Consider the following 19,201-nt stretch of genomic DNA (forward strand, 5'->3'; position numbering starts at 1 on the left):
CAATTTTGGGTGCCGAGATGTATTCTTTAAAGAAGTGTTAGGGGCCAGAAGGGTGGGCTGGGTAGGGAATCAGCAAAAGGAATTTTCTGGAGATTGTCATCATTACGTTTAGCAACACAAGAGTTTTTGGGAATTTGCTGGATGCCTTTTCACAGGGCTGGCACAAAATGAGCAAAAGTTAAGCCCCTACTCTTTGGATATTTTTATAGGTCCATGACTAATCCATCTCTTAAACTAGCCAGCTCGGCATCCACACAGGGATTCAAACAATCATATCCGCATTCCTTTAACCCCTTCAGCGCTGCGCGGATTCCCCCGCGGTGCTGAAGGGTTCGAGCGCGGGCGGGGACATGACGGAACGGTTCCGTCATGAGCACAGCTCAACCGATGCTCATGACGGAATCGTTCCGTCATGAGCATGGAAGGGGTTAATATACAAGTCTAGGACTGGTGTGGGCCAATTGGAAGCTTTGCGGATGTGGACTGACTGTGGAATGGTTTTAACAAGCCCGCCTGTGCTCCCATAGGTGGGAATATGGTAGGGGCAGGAATCTCATGGAGCAGGCCTCAAATCTTGACCAAGCAAGTTTGTCGCTCTCCATCCCCATCTCTTGCACAGTTAGTGGCTCCCATATGGCTGAAGGCTCAGTATTTTCACTACACTCCAGTCCTGTGTCCAACAAAAATGGTGTTAATGCTGCCTTGTGGGGATTCTACACACCTGTTAAAAATGCTTTCCTGGAAAATTGACGGGTTATCTAACAAGAAGGACGATGTTGACTGGGTTGTCCTAATCTCAGAGTATGACTTGATATCTCTACAAGAGACATGGGTTGCAGAATCTATCAATCTGAATGGGTTTGTTGCTTATGGGGTCCCAGCTACTCCCTCCTCTTCCAGGACAGCTATGGGTGGGCATATTACAAATACCAGAGTAACTCTGGAGTGTAAAATATGTGTGATCTACACTGGTAGTCCCGCTGTTCAAGCTCTCCTTTTGATGTGGTCTAGTGGTCTTAATATTGTTTATATACATTTTTATTGTGGGTCTTTTGGCTCGGAGGCATGTACTAATATAAATAAATGGTATAAGGCAATGTGTTAGTAAATCAGCCCCACAAACTCAGGATATAAAACAAATACAGTGGTTGGGGGTGTCTATACCGTCTATGTATATGCTGTTTTGAATTAGCAAATTTTACCTCAGGCTTTTACACTGTGGTGGGAGGTGATTTTAATGTTAAATTTGCAGATCTTCCTCAGCCCAATGAGTCTCTGATCTTAGGAAAGCAAGTCCAAGGAGGTTACCCCTGCAGGGGGATTTGAAAACCAAGGCTCCCATAAATAGGGTCAATACTTTTGATCCTCTTAACGCCTGTGCCGAGGCTGACCCTACTTACCCGTTGAATACCATTTTTGTACGGGGGGATTATGAATCCATCATTTGATTACGTTTTTGATTCCCGGGCTTTAATGGTGAGGGTACCTGCGGGTGGTACCATCATAAGTATATTGAGTTATCATAATCCCCTGTCAGTGGCTTTTAACATATTTAAAGGGGTAAGTGTGGCTAGGGAAAGCCATGCCTCAGTTTTAACAGTTAAATCCCTAGGGCTTTGACTGGCCTGGAGGCATACAGACCTGGGTGTTGTAATGATCAATCTGTGTGCTAACCATCTGGCTCCACTTTTGAACTGTCCAAACCCCATGGTTGATACGCGGGACAAGGATAATTGCTTTGTCTGTGTAGGGCTGACCATTGGAAATTTACTTCTGAAACCAGTAAGATCCAATATTCCAGGGGCTAGGTGGTTACATAAGATTCTGAAGCAGATTCCCAGACGAGCTTAGAGATGAGTATAAAAGATCAATGAGTAGTAGGAAAAAAAGATATTAAAATGGAGTACTGGGGGAGACTGGTTCAGTACTGTAGGATTAAGGATGTCACAACTTTTTGGAGGGTGGTTAAGGATATTGGCTCCCTGGTGCAAGTACTGATGCTATTATACCACAATTAGCCCAGAGGCTTAGGTTGCCCATTTTGGTGCCCTATATCGCTTTGACTTGCCCCAAATGGACCTGGAGGTAGCTGTGAAATTGCCAATCACATTAACTTTCTTTGTACAAAATCTGGGAACCCATTATGAAGTCTCCATCTAACAAGGCTCCAGGGCCAGATGGGGTCCCCATGGACGTTTATAAGGCAGTCCCAGAATTATGGGCCCCATTATTATGCAACTGTTTTAATGCTTTCAATAATATTGGCCTCCCAGACTCGTGGCACACAGCCATTATTATGCCTATTTTCAAAAATGGTGATTTGCAGTCTCCTAGTATAACCCAATCTCTCTGTTAGACTCTGGTGCCGATCACAATCCGGTAAAAACCGGGTACGAACCGTCGGACGGAGCATATTCTCCGTCCGACGCGTACCCGGTCGTCAAAATATACAAACATGGAATTACGATTCGCACGGGTACACCATTACCGTACGAATCGTAAAAAAGACCGACCGAACAAAAAACACCTACCAATGCGATCCGGGAAAGCGCCGACCTGACGTCGGGACGCACGCAGCCAGCCATTCACGACCCAGGAATCACGATTCGCACCGACGTCACCCCGCACGGTGAATATTTTGCGGCACCCAAAAACTGCCGGGAAATCAGGACGACGCGAACAAGGACCACCAGTACGCGACGGACAGACGGCGACGCGAACAAGGAGGACCAGTACGTGACGGACACACAGGACGACGCCACCAAGGAGGACCCGTACGCGACAGGACGACGCGATCAAGGAGGACCCGTACGCGACAGGACGACGCGAGCAAGGAGTACCAGTACGCGACGGACAGACATGGACCCGAACCTACGAGTCATCCCTGCCCTCATAGCAGTACACCTCCTCTACAGGTTACGACGCAGACGCCGCAGAAGGTCAGAATAACTAAGGGAGGGGGGAAAGTGGGGTGGGGTGGGGGTGGCACTACCAGGGCAGGCCACAAAACAACCACATGAGTGACACACTACACATGGCCTGGACATACCTGACTCCCATGCCCTGGTCACCACGAGGGGGTGGGGGCGTGTCCTGATAATCCAGCGACCGCCACAACGGAAGTCCGTCACCACGCGAACCGGCAACACAACCAGACAGGTACGTCCCGTACCCACGCCTGAAGAGCGTGGGTACGAGTCGGACCACGCCCACACACGTCACCCCAACAATGGCGGGACGGATCGCACCCACGTGGCAAAGGCCTGGGTACGGGCCGCACAAACATCACATAGCGTGGGGACGGATATGTACGGACCCTACCCCCACCCCGTATGCAAGGAGCGTACCCCCCTGCCCAACAGTGTAAGTACGACCCGTACCCCCACCCGCGTATGCATGGAGCGTACCCCCCATGCCAACAGTGTAAGTACGACTCGAACCCCCACCCACGAATGCAAGGAGCGTACCCCCCTGCCCAACAGTGTAAGTACGACCCGTACCCACACCCGCGGACGTACGGAGCGTACCCCCAGCCCAACAGTGTAAGTACGACCCGTACCCCCACCCGCGGACGTACGGAGCGTACCCCCAGCCCAACAGTGTAAGTACGACCCGTACCCCCACCCGCGGACGTACGGAGCGTACCCCCAGCCCAACAGTGTAAGTACGACCCGTACCCCCACCCGCGAATGCAAGGAGCGGACCCCCCTGCCCAACAGTGTAAGTACGACCCGTACCCCCACCCGCGTATGCATGGAGCGTACCCCCCATGCCAACAGTGTAAGTACGACTCGAACCCCCACCCACGAATGCAAGGAGCGTACCCCCCTGCCCAACAGTGTAAGTACGACCCGTACCCACACCCGCGGACGTACGGAGCGTACCCCCAGCCCAACAGTGTAAGTACGACCCGTACCCCCACCCGCGGACGTACGGAGCGTACCCCCAGCCCAACAGTGTAAGTACGACCCGTACCCCCACCCGCGGATGTACGGAGCGTACCCCCAGCCCAACAGTGTAAGTACGACCCGTACCCCCACCCGCGGACGTACGGAGCGTACCCCCAGCCCAACAGTGTAAGTACGACCCGTACCCCCACCCGCGGACGTACGGAGCGTACCCCCAGCCCAACAGTGTAAGTACGACCCGTACCCCCACCCGCGGACGTACGGAGCGTACCCCCAGCCCAACAGTGTAAGTACGACCCGTACCCCCACCCGCGGACGTACGGAGCGTACCCCCAGCCCAACAGTGTAAGTACGACCCGTACCCCCACCCGCGGACGTACGGAGCGTACCCCCAGCCCAACAGTGTAAGTACGACCCGTACCCCCACCCGCGGACGTACGGAGCGTACCCCCATCCCAACAGTGTAAGTACGACCCGTACCCCCACCCGCGAATGCAAGGAGCGGACCCCCCTGCCCAACAGTGTAAGTACGACCCGTACCCCCACCCGCGAATGCAAGGAGCGTACCCCCCTGCCCAACAGTGTAAGTACGACCCGTACCCCCACCCGCGTATGCATGGAGCGTACCCCCCATGCCAACAGTGTAAGTACGACTCGAACCCCCACCCACGAATGCAAGGAGCGTACCCCCCTGCCCAACAGTGTAAGTACGACCCGTACCCACACCCGCGGACGTACGGAGCGTACCCCCAGCCCAACAGTGTAAGTACGACCCGTACCCCCACCCGCGGACGTACGGAGCGTACCCCCCATGCCAACAGTGTAAGTACGACTCGAACCCCCACCCACGAATGCAAGGAGCGTACCCCCCTGCCCAACAGTGTAAGTACGACCCGTACCCACATCCGCGGACGTACGGAGCGTACCCCCACCACACCAGTGTCAGTAGACACGTACCCTCACCTCTAATGCAGTGTGCGTAACCCCACCGTGTATGTGCCAAGCGCACATATCCAGAAATCGGAGGTGTGTGTGCAGAGTCCACCCAGCAGTGCCCTGAGACAGGAGGGGTGGGTGCAGAGTCCTCCCAGCAGTGTCCAGACCCAGGAGGGGTGGGTGGTGAGTCCTCCCAGCAGTGCCCAGAGACAGGAGGGGTGGGTGCAGAGACCTCCCAGCAGTGCCCTGAGACAGGAGGGGTGTGTGCAGAGTCCTCCCAGCAGTGTCCAGACCCAGGAGGGGTGGGTGGTGAGTCCTCCCAGCAGTGCCCAGAGACAGGAGGGGTGGGTGCAGAGTCCTCCCAGCAGTGTCCAGACCCAGGAGGGGTGGGTGCAGACACCTCCCAGCAGTGCCCAGAGACAGGAGGGGTGTGTGCAGAGTCCTCCCAGCAGTGTCCAGACCCAGGAGGGGTGGGTGCAGAGTCCTCCCAGCAGTGTCCACACCCAGGAGGGGTGTAACACATGTGTGTGATGCCACAATTACCCACATCCATACTGCCTACAAGGGAACATGTCCCCATGAACTCATGTCAACTGACTCCACACACAAGTACAGTGATCACCAAGGATGCCACGATTGTTGCAGGTGGAGACATGGCCATGCATGCATGGCCAAAGTAGAAGGGCTCCGTCACACACACAGCTCATGTAGACACAGCTCTGCGCTAAACATTGGGATCACCCTGCAGGGAAGAAAGCTGGGTACACAGAGGAAGGAATACACCCTGGGACAAGTGCACCATGCAGTAACTGCTTACATGAACAAAGAAAGTTAGCCAACACCTTGTGATGGCACACAGATCCTAGGGTGGCCCCAAAGAGCAGAACACTACTACAAATCCCACACACCCAAAGCCTTAAACACCACCCAAAACAATGTAGCAGCCCCACCAACACCAATACCACCATAGCAGGAGTGTGATAATGAAAAAAAAAATAAGCTTTAATCAGCATGAGCACAATGTCCGTGGATCAACGGCAGTTCAAAGTCAACAAAGGCCATAGGGCAGTCAATTATTCCCAGCTGCATGGGGGACACAGTGGGATGTGTGTCCCCTACCTTGCCTGCACAGTCAAATGCCATCGTCTTCCATACTGGTGAGGGCATCAGGGGGGGGGGAAGCAACAGGCACCGCAGGGACATCAGGGCAAAGGGGCGGCGTTGTGGGTGCAGGGATGGAGGACTCAACCACAGGGGGTGTGTCATGGCCAAAGGCGGAGGCCAGGATGGCACTACACACCTTAGCAAGGTCCTCCAGGGAGTCCCCTGCACCCGAAGTGACCTCAGGCCCCAAGGAGGGGGGGGGTTCAGAGGGATGGGTTGCAGCGCCACCGGGGGAGGGTGGAGACAGGGGGGGAGACTCAACCACCCTGACCGAGGACTTCCTTGACCGCTTGCGTGGTGGCGTCACTGTGGGGCTCAGGGACAGAGCGGCCATGAAGGAGTCCTTGGGGGAGATGTGGCCAGGAGAGCTGAGGGGAGGGGATTTGGAGGGAGTGGATTGTGTGGAATGCGGACTCCCACTCTGGCTGCGTGTCACACGTTTGCCCCCCGACCCAGTGGGTGTGCCTATCTCACCCTGTGTGTGCGTGTCAGGAGGAGTGCGGTGGACCTTCCCTGCTGGTGTGGTGCCTGTGTCTGTTGTGGTGGGTGCATGCCGACGTCTGGGTGTACGTGGGACAGGCATGGAAGTGGGAAGTGTGGATGGGGCAGGGGTAGGTGGGGGGAGGTCGCGCTGCAGGAGACCCACTGCTGCAGTCAGTGTGGAGTCTAGGGACCTCAGCAAGTTGCGTTGGTCAGCCTGCAAAGAATGAATGCCCTCCAAGAATGCCTCGATGTTGGTGAGGGTTTTCCCGTGGGAATGGAGGACATTCAGGATCGCAGCCTGACCAACCTGCATTTGCCGCTGGATGTCCATAGACTCAGCATTGGCGGCAGCAGTGGAGACAGGGGCAGGGGGTGCGGTGCCTGGCAGGAAGGAGACATGCGGTGACCGGGCACGCTGGGAAGGGACACGAGCAAGTGGGAGGCGGTTGGTGGGAACTGAGGGGGCGGTGGCAGGTGTTGTTCCACTGTCAGCTGCTGGTGCAGCCTCCGCCAACCCTGAGACATCCTCCTCGGACCTGTCAGCTTCGTAGTCTGATGTGCCAGTCGACAGGTCCTCGGCCACACTATCCTCCGCCTCTGTCCCACTCGATGTGCCAGCCCCAATGTCACGGCTGCCACTGGTGCTCGGTCCCTCCGCCTGGTCCGTGTCCATGTCTCCCTCTGTGTCCCCCGACGATGCTGTGGGCAGGGTGGAGAGACAGAAATTAATCAGACACCTGTACACATCTGTCACATGAGTCCAATCTACATAGTCAACATTGCATAGCCTGAAGAGGCAGATCCCTAACATCTGCAAAACAAGGTACCGATGTAGGGCATGAAACACAGTTGGTTGAGCCACCATGCCACTGAAATACCATGGAGAGCATGAGACAATAGCTGATGACAGGAAACGGAGTCTGACATAGCACCCAGGCCCTGGGGACAATCCTGCACTGCCTCTGCACCACACAGCGTTTGTGAAAATACCTATGACCAGGGACAATATCCATGAACTTGAGACACATGCTGCATAGGTAATGCTGCAAACATGCCCAACATAACTCGGTCACTGCACCTTGCGTGTGTGTCCAGTAACATCACACACTGTCCAGACCCAGCAATTAGGAATCAGGATTTGACACATAGGCATTGCCCGCCCCAAGCAACCCCCACACGATGCTAATTGCTGAGACACAGGTGGCACCAACATCTCATAGTCTGGGTGATAAACACAGTGGCAGGCAAAAGGCTAGATTGGACGCAAAACAGCAAAGGTGCGCCTGTACAAATAATGAGGTACCAGTGCCTATCCTCAGATGAGTATAACAAGACACACAGGCACTGGCAACTGTGAGTATGAAGAGGGACAATCAGGTCAGGCTGCACAGTGGACACCTGTACATAATAGCACGTCTATATACATGGTGACAGGGGACAATGGCACAGAGCACAACCTACGCTGTAGACAGTGAGAGTGTCCACGTTGATGATGACACAAACAACACTGAGGATAAGGTGCCCCAGGGGACAGTATTGGGCACGCAACTACATGCTACTGAATGGCTGAATGGGAATGACTGCTACACACGTCACCATCCCTGCACTATGCGTAGCGCACACTCATGCACATCATGTCACAGGCCACTACATAGGACATGCGCGCTGTAAGGCATGACACATGAGAGACCAACTCCCATGTCTGGAGCCAGCATCAGTGCCAACTGACATGGAACCCACATGCAGTGAACTTGACAGTTCACAGGCAAGGTCCCACAACCTGTTACCCACCACCACCACCCATGATGCTACAGTCATTGTTCTCGTGGACAAAGCGCCAGCCTACATTACCTTGTGAAGGAGTGACTACACACAGACCAGGGAACACATTGCAAGGAGGGGAAGGGTGGCAGGGGCGCAGCGCTACACTTGGGCAAACTGGATGGGCACAGCACCTTTAAACCCTGCCAGTGAATTAATGCCACTGTGCCCTTACAAATGCCGGTGACACACAACAAACGCACATGTACCTACCCCCTTCCGCCTGCTGCATCGCCTGTAAGCGCCTCTCCAGGTCTGGAAAGACCACCGGCAGCACACGCCTGTGGAGGTGGGTCAGACGGCGGCGGCCGCGGTTCTTGTGGCTCTCAGGTGAGTCCCCCAGCAGGAGCCGTGCAATCCTCCGCGTCCAGCACCGGATATCCTGCCAGCGTTTCCTCACCTGGGACAGGCTCCGCCTCCGACCATCCACACGCCTCACGGCACTGACGGCGGTCAGCCAGATCTGCTCCTTGGCAGAGGCGCCTACCTGTGAGGAAGTACAAGTGACACCACATCAATACACCAGCCACATGTCACAGAGAGACATATGTGAACATAATAGCTGGTTACTACATGGCATGTAATGCAGACAACGCATTGCACCTCTGTCATAGGGACATCATCCTCTGGTGAGGGAAAAGGCAGTACGTGCCATAGTGGGTACTCAGGTGGAATGATGGCAATGTCACAATCAATGATCAAGGCTCACACTGTGCATCACACCCACCCCTCCTGTCTCAGGGCACTGCTGGGAGGACTCCACACCCACCCCTCCTGTCTCAGGGCACTGCTGTTAGTGATAGGTCCCCACCCCTCCTGTCTCAGGGCACTGCTGGGAGGACTCCACACCCACCCCTCCTGTCTCAGGGCACTGCTGTTAGTGATAGGTCCCCACCCCTCCTGTCTCAGGGCACTGCTGGGAGGACTCCACACCCACCCCTCCTGTCTCAGGGCACTGCTGTTAGTGATAGGTCCCCACCCCTCCTGTCTCAGGGCACTGCTGGGAGGACTCCACACCCACCCCTCCTGTCTCAGGGCACTGCTGGGAGGACTCCACACCCACCCCTCCTGTCTCAGGGCACTGCTGTTAGTGATAGGTCCCCACCCCTCCTGTCTCAGGGCACTGCTGGGAGGACTCTGCACACACCCCTCCTGTCTCAGGGCACTGCTGGGAGACATCAGGCACCCCCCCCCTGGTACCCCCCCGACAGTACATGGCATGTGTGTCACACCGGGTCACAATGCCTGAAGACACAGTCACAACATAGGGACAGTCTGTGGCAGTGGCCTATGCACTCACCTGATACCCTGGTCGCCCATACAGCATGGGGTACTGTGGGAGGATCACATCCAGCAGAGCCATGTTCTCCTCCAGGGTGAATGGCTGTGTCCTCTCCACAGCCCTTGACATGGTTCCAGGGAATCAGTAGCAGCAGCTTGGTCGACAAATGCAAAGATGTGCAGGCAAGTAATCCCTCATGGGACCTGGCTGCCTTATATGTGGCCTTCTGCCCAGTCTCATGCACAGGAGTACAGAGTGATTGGTCACTCACATTTGCATCCTATGTTTCCACCAATCCCTTCAAACCTAGCAGTCTGTGGGTTCTCTATCGGTTTCATTCTCCTGCATGATGTCAGCCCCACAAACACATTGCAACAAAGTAGAAGAATTCCAACTGACTTCTGCTGTGCACCTTCCAGAACAAAATCGAAATTTGAACCTGGTCGCCATGACAACCAGCATGCATGTAGGCCTTAATACTTGTCCCCTATGTAATTAGGAGAATCACACACAGGTACGGTGCGTTTCCGGGCCCTAGGGCACCCCAAATGCATGGCAACGGCCCGTACATGCATGCCGACGTTCAAAATCACTATGGGTCTGCACGCGTATGCGTACACGTAGTGGTACGGACCGTACACACGCATGTACGCTCACTATCACTATGGGTCTGCACGCGTATGCGTACACGTAGTGGTACGGACCGTACAAATGCCTGTACGCTCACTATCACTATGGTTCTGCACGCGTATGCGTACTCGTCGTGGTACGGACCGTACAAATGCCTGTACGCTCACTATCACTATGGGTCTGTGTACCCGTAGTGATAGTGAGCGTACATGCGAGTGTACGGTCCGTACCACAACGAGTACGCATACGCGTGCAGACCCATAGTGATAGTGAGCGCACAGGCATTTGTACGGTCCGTACCACTACGTGTACGCATACGCGTGCAGACCCATAGTGATAGTGAGCGTAGATGCGAGTGTACGGTCCGTACCACAACGAGTACGCATACGCGTGCAGAACCATAGTGATAGTGAGCGTAGATGCGAGTGTACGGTCCGTACCACTACGTGTACGCATACGCGTGCAGAACCATAGTGATAGTGAGCGTACAGGCATTTGTACGGTCCGTACCACTACGTGTACGCATACGCGTGCAGACCCATAGTGATAGTGAGCGTAGATGCGAGTGTACGGTCCGTACCACAACGAGTACGCATACGCGTGCAGAACCATAGTGATAGTGAGCGTACAGGCATTTGTACGGTCCGTACCACAACGAGTACGCATACGCGTGCAGACCCATAGTGAGAGGGCCGTACACTCGCATGTACGCTCACTATCACTATAGGTCTGCACGCGTATGCGTACTCGTTGTGGTACGGACCGTACACTCGCATCTACGCTCACTATCACTATGGGTCTGCACGCGTATGCGTACACGTAGTGGTACGGACCGTACAAATGCCTGTACGCTCACTATCACTATGGGTCTGCACGCGTATGCGTACACGTAGTGGTACGGACCGTACAAATGCCTGTACGCTCACTATCACTATGGGTCTGCACGCGTATGCGTACTCGTTGTGGTACGGACCGTACAAATGCCTGTACGCTCGCCATCACGATGGGTACACATACGGCAGCACTCCCACAGTGATTGGGGAACATACACAGGCCCTCTTAGCAGCAGTACGCCGGTTTGTACACATCACTGTGGTGATAGTCGACACACAGGTAGGAATAGGGCGGACATACTTGTCCATGGATGGACATACTTGTCCAGGAATGGACATCAAGGCATCGTCTGTGCATTACTACATGTGTGGGGCACAGGTGTGACAGGCTGTGATGTGGAACATGCCTCCTGAGTGGAGGAGGCACCAGATGTATGATGAGATGTGTACAGGTGTACTGTGTGAGGGTGCAATGTGTGCCAGGCATGCCCTTGACTCCTTTGACATGTGTGCATGTCGTACTGCGCACTTGGGGTGAGCGTCACTGGCATGGCACGGACACCAACACACGGAAGTGTCCCATGATGCCCGGTACAGGGGTCATGACACCTGACTTGTCACTACCCACAGTGCACAATGTGACTATGTCATTTATGTGTCCGGGATTTACATCAGGTTGATGTTGTAGCACCCTCAAAAGCTGCAGCCGTTGCAGCAACCAACATGTGTCTGTGTGTAGATTGTCATTGCACACTGTTCCGCACACCATGCCACATGTGGTATCTGATGTGAGCTGCACATGTATGCATGGGACACGGAGTAGCGTGACAAGGCCATGTCAGCATCCTCACAAGGAATGTGTGGTGAGTCATGACATGTGCACCTTCATGGCAAGGTGTGTGGGCAGGCCTAGTGTAATGTCATGTGACCTGTGGCTCCGGTGTTCCGCTACCAGTCTCTACAATCGGCATCCTACTTCTGCTGATGTGTGTGTGTATGTCACTTCTGTCTTGCGTCGGGCTGTTCACTTGCACTGGGACACAGCTATTCCCATGGCGTGGCATGGGGAGGTTCTCAATCACCGTGTGTAGCTGGGTCTTGGAAGGAGTGTCACCTTGCATCCATACGTGTCCTGGGCATGTAGCACATGCCTGACTCCCTATGTGGCATGTGTGTATTGGCAGATTTACATGTGCTCAGTAGACATGAGTTGTTCTCGTAGTGCACTCACTCTTCCTTGTCACTTCCAAATTACTGCAGAGCGCCTCCTGTTGCCCGAAGAATTCCAGACTTGGCCACCATGCAGGAGAATGACAGGATCCGGCTCTACCGCTTCACCCAACCGTTGATTCTGGAGCTGACGGCGAGACTGGCACCACACCTGCAACCGCAGCACAGGTATCCTACGGCACTGACACCCCAGCTGAAGGTAATGGCTGCCCTACATTTCCTTGCCACGGGTACCTTCCAATATACCATAGCCCATGTTGGTGGCATGTCCCAGAGCATGTTCAGCGGTGTGCTGCATGATTTCTTGGAGGCCATGTTGATTCACCTGGATGACTTCATCAAGTTCCCAACCCCTGAACAGATGACTGAGGTCAAACGTGGTTTCTATGCCCTGGGAGGGATGCCCCATGTCATTGGGTCCATAGATGGGACACATGTAGGTTTGGTACCACCACACGCACGGGAGGTGGCGTACCGCAATCGGAAGCACTACCACTCCATCAATGCCCTTGTGGTGTGTCTGTCCAACATGGTGATTTCACATGTCTGTGCTCGTTTTCCAGGATCAGCACACGATGCCTACATCATGAGGCGTAGCGGGATGCCTGATATGATGATGCAGCTGCGCAACGAACGTGCATGTGTTGTTGGTGGGTACAGTCTGTCTGTCCTGTATTCTGTTTGGCCGAGCAGCACTACCGCTTCGCCAGTTCTAACGATATCCATGTGCTTTCCATTTAGGGGACGCTGGCTATCCCAACATGCCTTGGCTGCTGACACCTCTCCGCAACCCCATCACGCCGGCCCAGCTCCGCTACAACACCGCCCATGGCCGGACAAGGCGAGTGATAGAGAGGACGTTTGGCATGCTGAAGAGCCGATTCCGGTGCCTCCACAAGACCGGCGGCGCACTCCCATATGCCCCGGCGAAGGTCTGCAAGATCTTCATGGTCTGCTGCATGCTGCACAACATGGCAGTTGAAAGAGCTGTGCCCCTCATCCTGGATCAAGATGACGAGGACCATCCACCCGTGGAGGACGAAGGGCTTGGCAATGGGGCTAGTGATGTGGAGGATGTGGAGCCTCAAGAGGACATCCGGACTCGGCTCATACGCGACTTCTTTGCTTAGTGGTGAGTACCAGGGTCTGAGTGTGCACGCATTGGTCCACGTGTGGCATGCGTTGTGATGTGTGTCTCCACCTGCATGTATGGCACGTGGGTCAGAGGTGTGTGTGGGTGTGTCACTGGAGTGATGGTGGCAGTGATGGTAGTATTTCCCCAGACATAATTGTGACCTAGCATGTTGTCATACATACATGTGTCGAGTACATGCACATGCAAGTGGCTGTGCTTCTTGTGGCTGACTTCTTGTGTGTCTCTCTTCCCCAGGTACCTGCGCATGCCGTTTGCTGGTTGCATTGTTGTGGCACTGCTATTCCTCATGGACATGGCATCGTGGGCTGACTCAGCGTTACAGGCACGGACACGTTTGGAAGTCTCCATGGGGTAAGGGATGCATCTGGGGTGTATTGGGTGTGGCAGTTGTTCACGATGTGTGCACACTGCCCCGGTCGGGGTTTGGGTCCTCTGCAGACATGTGGCATCCCCATGGGACACGACATGCAGCTGGGTACACCTGAATAGATGGGCTGCCTGGTTGTCAGTCATCAGTGATGGGATGGTGGATTGTGATGAAGGCATCAATGTGTGTGACACTGCCCTCGGACACATACGGTTAACATTGTCTTGACATGGCGTGGGACTTCCACATCAGCGGATGTATGGTGTATGGCAGGCTCTCCGTGAGCAGCTGTGGGTATTTAGCTATTATCCGACACTTGTGTGCCAGTTCCATGGCTATCACGCATTTGTGCTGCAGAGTGGGGTGCCAGTGTTGGAGCCACATGTTACTCCACATGATGTGTTCATGTGTACTTCAAGTTGCCTCTGCAATCCCAAACACATGACTATTAAAGATGTCCCTATGCCTCCAAGGTGCCTCTTCTCAGTCAATGCTGGTGTGTTGGCACGGTGCATCCTGCATGTCTGGCATGGTATTCCCTGATTGTGGCTATGTGTCAATGTGTCGAGTGGCAAGATGCAAGCTGTGTGTGTGTGCTGAGACTGTGTAATGGGCATGATGTCCATGACTGTGTGGGTATTGTGACATGTGCCATCCCCATGCATCCAACGTTGTCCATGACCCCATTCTCTGCATCCACCGGACTCAAGCTTGCAGGACATGGTTCTGCCACCTGTCTACACGTACCTGGGTGCCCCCCAGGACACGGGCCAGGATCCCTGACCTCTGCGCATGACTGTTGCTGTACTCAATGTGTCTGTCAGCACGGTTGTTCGGCCACCCCCTCAGCTGGTTCTGACCATCACGGGTGTGTATGGTGCTCCATGTCTGTCTTGCCTAGAAAACTGTGACCCATGTGTCCTGTGCCAGACTCAGGCCCCAGGGTGTGGATGGTTGAAGTGAACAGATGACTCAGGCATGTTTAGACTGTACAAGACACATGTTAGGTAATAATGCTACCAGCAGGCATCAACTCATAATAGTGTGATTTATTATTGGGGGGGGGGCCAAGTGAGGGCCTTTCCGGGATTAGGGAATCCAAAGTTCAGTAGGGGAGTTGGTGTCCTTGCCATTGGAAATCCTCAGAGTCCATGCCACAGTCTTTGTCAACATTGGTCAGCCAGTGACCAGCAGGGCCATGTGGCAGAGAATGTCTCTTGATGCTGTGATGCTGTTGCTCCAGTGGGCCAGGTGCCAGGCCAGGTGTCCTGGGAGATGGTGATGTAGCAGCCACCCTCACGGTCCTTTCCGTGGACGACCCGGCTTCCTGCGGGGAACCTCAGCAGCAGGCCGTGACGACGTCTGGGATGCTCCGTCGGATGTTTCCTCCTCCTCCTCATGATCCCTCCCTGTGGGTGGTGATGTTCTCCGCCTTCTGGCACAGGGAGGGTCGGCCATGGTGTCGGCCATCCGACGGAGTTCAGCGTGAATCCCCTGGGACGCCGTCACTTGCTCAGCCTGTCTGTCCTCCATCCTCCGTTGGTGTAGCTGTAGACAGGCTATTAGCTCCGCATGTTGCTGGGCCTGCTGGACCTTGATCCCCTCGAGGACGGACACAACCTGGGCCATGCCCGTGGTGTCCTGCCGGTATGAGTCCAGGATGTTACGGACATGTGAAAATACCGGATCCCCAGCCAACTGGTCAGGCTCGCGCCTCCGCCGCTCTCCACTCCCACCACCCCTGCCCACTTGCGTCTGGCCTGCACTTGTGGGCACATGGGGTCTCCGGGACCCCTGAGGGGTGGCATTGGCGTTGTCGCCTGCCTCCTCCTGGGTGCCCGGGACACCGTGTCCCTCCTGGCGAGCCTGGCTGCATTGTGGTGTTGGGGCAGGGATCCTGGGTGTCTCCTGGGATGTGGCAGGAGTGGGGGTGGTGGTTGGCACGGTTGTACCTGACGCAGGTGCTGCAGGTGGTTGGACACCAGAGGGGCCAGGTCGGTCGGGGTCGTCCGCAGAGTGGTGAGAGTGGTCGCTGCCGGTGGGATCGGTCTCCTGCAGATCCGGGTCCTGTGAGTGTTCCCCCCCAGTGTTGGGGGGTGCAGCACGACGTTGACCTGTGTGTGAGAGAGACAATGTTACTTTGGATCCATGCAACATCCATGTTGCATCCGTTACAAAGTTGGCACATTTCCTCTTGGAATTAGGATCTGTCTTGCATTCCACTCACAGTGCACTTGTGCATGTGTGTGTCCCTTGGGCACCAATTTGGCCCCTTTAACTATGTGTGGCACAGTCTTACTTGCTGCGTCAAGTGTGACTGCAGTCAGCAGTGGAGTGTGCATGTGTGCCGAGCTATGCGTTTGCGCCTTCCTTGTAGCACTGTACATGTGCACATGGAGTGGATCCACACACTCATATGATGCAGGTGGCTGTCCTTGTGCTCGTGTACAGGTTGTGACATGGCCCTGCGTTTTGCCATGATGAAGAGGGGGGGTTCTGGCACTGGGCACCCTTGTCTACATGCACGCAGTCCACCTGCTGACGAGCAGACATTCCCACACACCAAAGGACTGATTTGCTCTCCCTGTGTCTCCCTCCTTCTCTGTCCCCCTCTCCCTCCCTCTCTGTCCCCCTCTCCCTCCCTCTGTGTCCCCCTCTCCCTCCCTCTGTGTCCCCCTCTCCCTCCCTCTCTGTCCCCCTCTCCCTCCCTCTGTGTGTCAGCCTCCTCCCTCTGTCCATCTTCCTGTGTCTCCCTCCCTCTCTGTCCCCCTCTCCCTCCCTCTGTGTCCCCCTCTCCCTCCCTCCGTGTGTCACCCTCTGTCACCTTGGCCCAGCTTCCTGGGCACACACTGTTAGCAGATCTTTGAGTGGCCCTTGGCCTGTTGATGTGAGTTTGTTTCTGATCTCCAGGCACCCATTTTGTCTGCTGTGTGTCTGTGCGCTGCTGCTGTGGTGGTGTGTGCTGCCACTCTTTCACACTGTTGGCTGTTCATTAGCTGCTGGCATGTGCAAAACAGTGCCTTCACCCCCATGTGTTGATGCAAGGCATCCGCCATTTGCTGGCAAGTCATTCCTGTGTTGGGACACAGTGTTTGTCTGGCTGTGACCTAGGCCATATGGGCAGAGGGCATTGTTGTCTGCTTTGGAGTCGCACTATGTGATTCTTGGTGCCCAGCCTCCCGCCATCCGGGTTACCGTGTCATGTGTTGTTGTCTTCTGTGGCCTGTGACTTGACATTGTCCAGCTGGGTGCATGGGGCATGGTGGCAGCAGTGGCATGTGCCTGCTCATGGAGTGTGGTTGAGTAATGCGATGGCTTGTGGTGTTTGCGTGCCTGTTATTAATTTTGGTTGTGGTTGCAGTTCCCCCCATGTGAGGTGCGTTGTTTGTGTACTCACCCGGGTCTCGGAGTCCTTCTACTCCTTCAACTGCCTCCACCGGCAGTATGGCCATCACCCTCTCCTCCCAGGGATGGTACTGTACGGGTCTGCGGGAGGGCCCTCCTCCGGTGGCGTTGGCCTGGTCGTGTTCCTCCTGTCTCTTGGCTCTGACCCTCCTCCGCAGATCGTACCACCTGTTCTGGCAATCCTGCTTGGTCCTCCTGGTGTCCGCAACAGCATTCACAGCATCGACGATGGTCTGCCACATGGCTGTTTTGGCTGCCTGGCTGGTGCTTCTGACCAATGTTCCAAAGATCTGTGGCTCGACTCTGAGGATTTGATCAACAAGGACCTCCAACTCTCGGTGACTGAACTTTGGATTCTTGGTAGTGGGCATGGTGAGGGGTGTGGGTGGGGATGGTGTGGGTGTGGGGGGTGTGTGGATGTTGGGGGGGGGTGTGGATGGTTGTGTGTGTGTGTGAATGTGATGAGAGGGTGTTTGTGAGGGTGGTCGTGTGAAGGTGTGCAAGTGTAAGATGTGGTGTCGCTTGTAGTCTGGTTCTGTGGTGTCTGGCAGCAGTGGGTCTGTTGCAAAGGCTCATGGTTTGTGTGTGTGGGCCCTTTTTATTGGTCCATGGGTGGGTGTGGCAGTGTTTGAATTTTGGGTGGGTGTGTTATAAGGAGTGGTGGTGTATTGGGCCTCTGTTTGTTTTTGACAGTTGCAGGTCAGTGATTGTGTTATTTTAGTGGTTGTTGGCCATGTTTAGTGGCTGTGTGCCTTGCGAATGGTGTATTGTTGAGTTGTTTTGTTTTGTCCTTGTTGTGTACGTGCGTTTTGAGCGTGTGTACGGTGTGTACATGGGCCATTTGGTTGTACGATTTGGTCCTTGTGTGTGGCTTTGTACGACTCGTACATGCGGTTGTGATGTTGGGGCATGGGGTGCGCTCCGTACTTAGAAGGTTGTGTTGGGGGTGCGCCAGGAACGTACTGGGGTGGGGGTACGACTGGAACGTACTGGGGTGTACATGGGCGGTGGTTCGACACGTACAGGGGTGGGGGGGTGTACATAGACGGTGGTACGACACGTACAGGGGTGGGGGGTGTACATTGACGGTGGTACGACACGTACTGGGGTGGGGGTACGACTGGAACGTACTGGGGTGTACATGGGCGGTGGTACGACACGTACAGGGGTGGGGGGGTGTACATAGACGGTGGTACGACACGTACAGGGGTGGGGGGTGTACATTGACGGTGGTACGACACGTACTGGGGTGGGGGTACGACTGGAACGTACTGGGGTGTTCATAGACGGTGGTACGACACGTACAGGGGTGGGGGGGTGTACATAGACGGTGGTACGACACGTACAGGGGTGGGGGGGTGTACATAGACGGTGGTACGACACGTACAGGGGTGGGGGGGTGTACATAGACGGTGGTACGACACGTACTGGGGTGGGGGTACGACTGGAACGTACTGGGGTGTACATGGGCGGTGGTACGACACGTACAGGGGTGGGGGGGTGTACATGGGCGGTGGTACGACACGTACAGGGGTGGGGGGGTGTACATAGACGGTGGTACGACACGTACAGGGGTGGGGGGTGTACATTGACGGTGGTACGACACGTACTGGGGTGGGGGTACGACTGGAACGTACTGGGGTGTTCATAGACGGTGGTACGACACGTACAGGGGTGGGGGGTGTACATAGACGGTGGTACGACACGTACAGGGGTGGGGGGTGTACATAGACGGTGGTACGACACGTACTGGGGTGGGGGTACGACTGGAACGTACTGGGGTGTACATGGGCGGTGGTACGACACGTACAGGGGTGGGGGGGTGTACATAGACGGTGGTACGACACGTACAGGGGTGGGGGGTGTACATAGACGGTGGTACGACACGTACTGGGGTGGGGGTACGACTGGAACGTACTGGGGTGTACATGGGCGGTGGTTCGACACGTACAGGGGTGGGGGGGTGTACATAGACGGTGGTACGAC

The sequence above is a fragment of the Triturus cristatus genome, chromosome 2_1 (assembly GCF_964204655.1).
Source record: "Triturus cristatus chromosome 2_1, aTriCri1.1, whole genome shotgun sequence".
Lineage (NCBI taxonomy): Eukaryota > Metazoa > Chordata > Amphibia > Caudata > Salamandridae > Triturus > Triturus cristatus.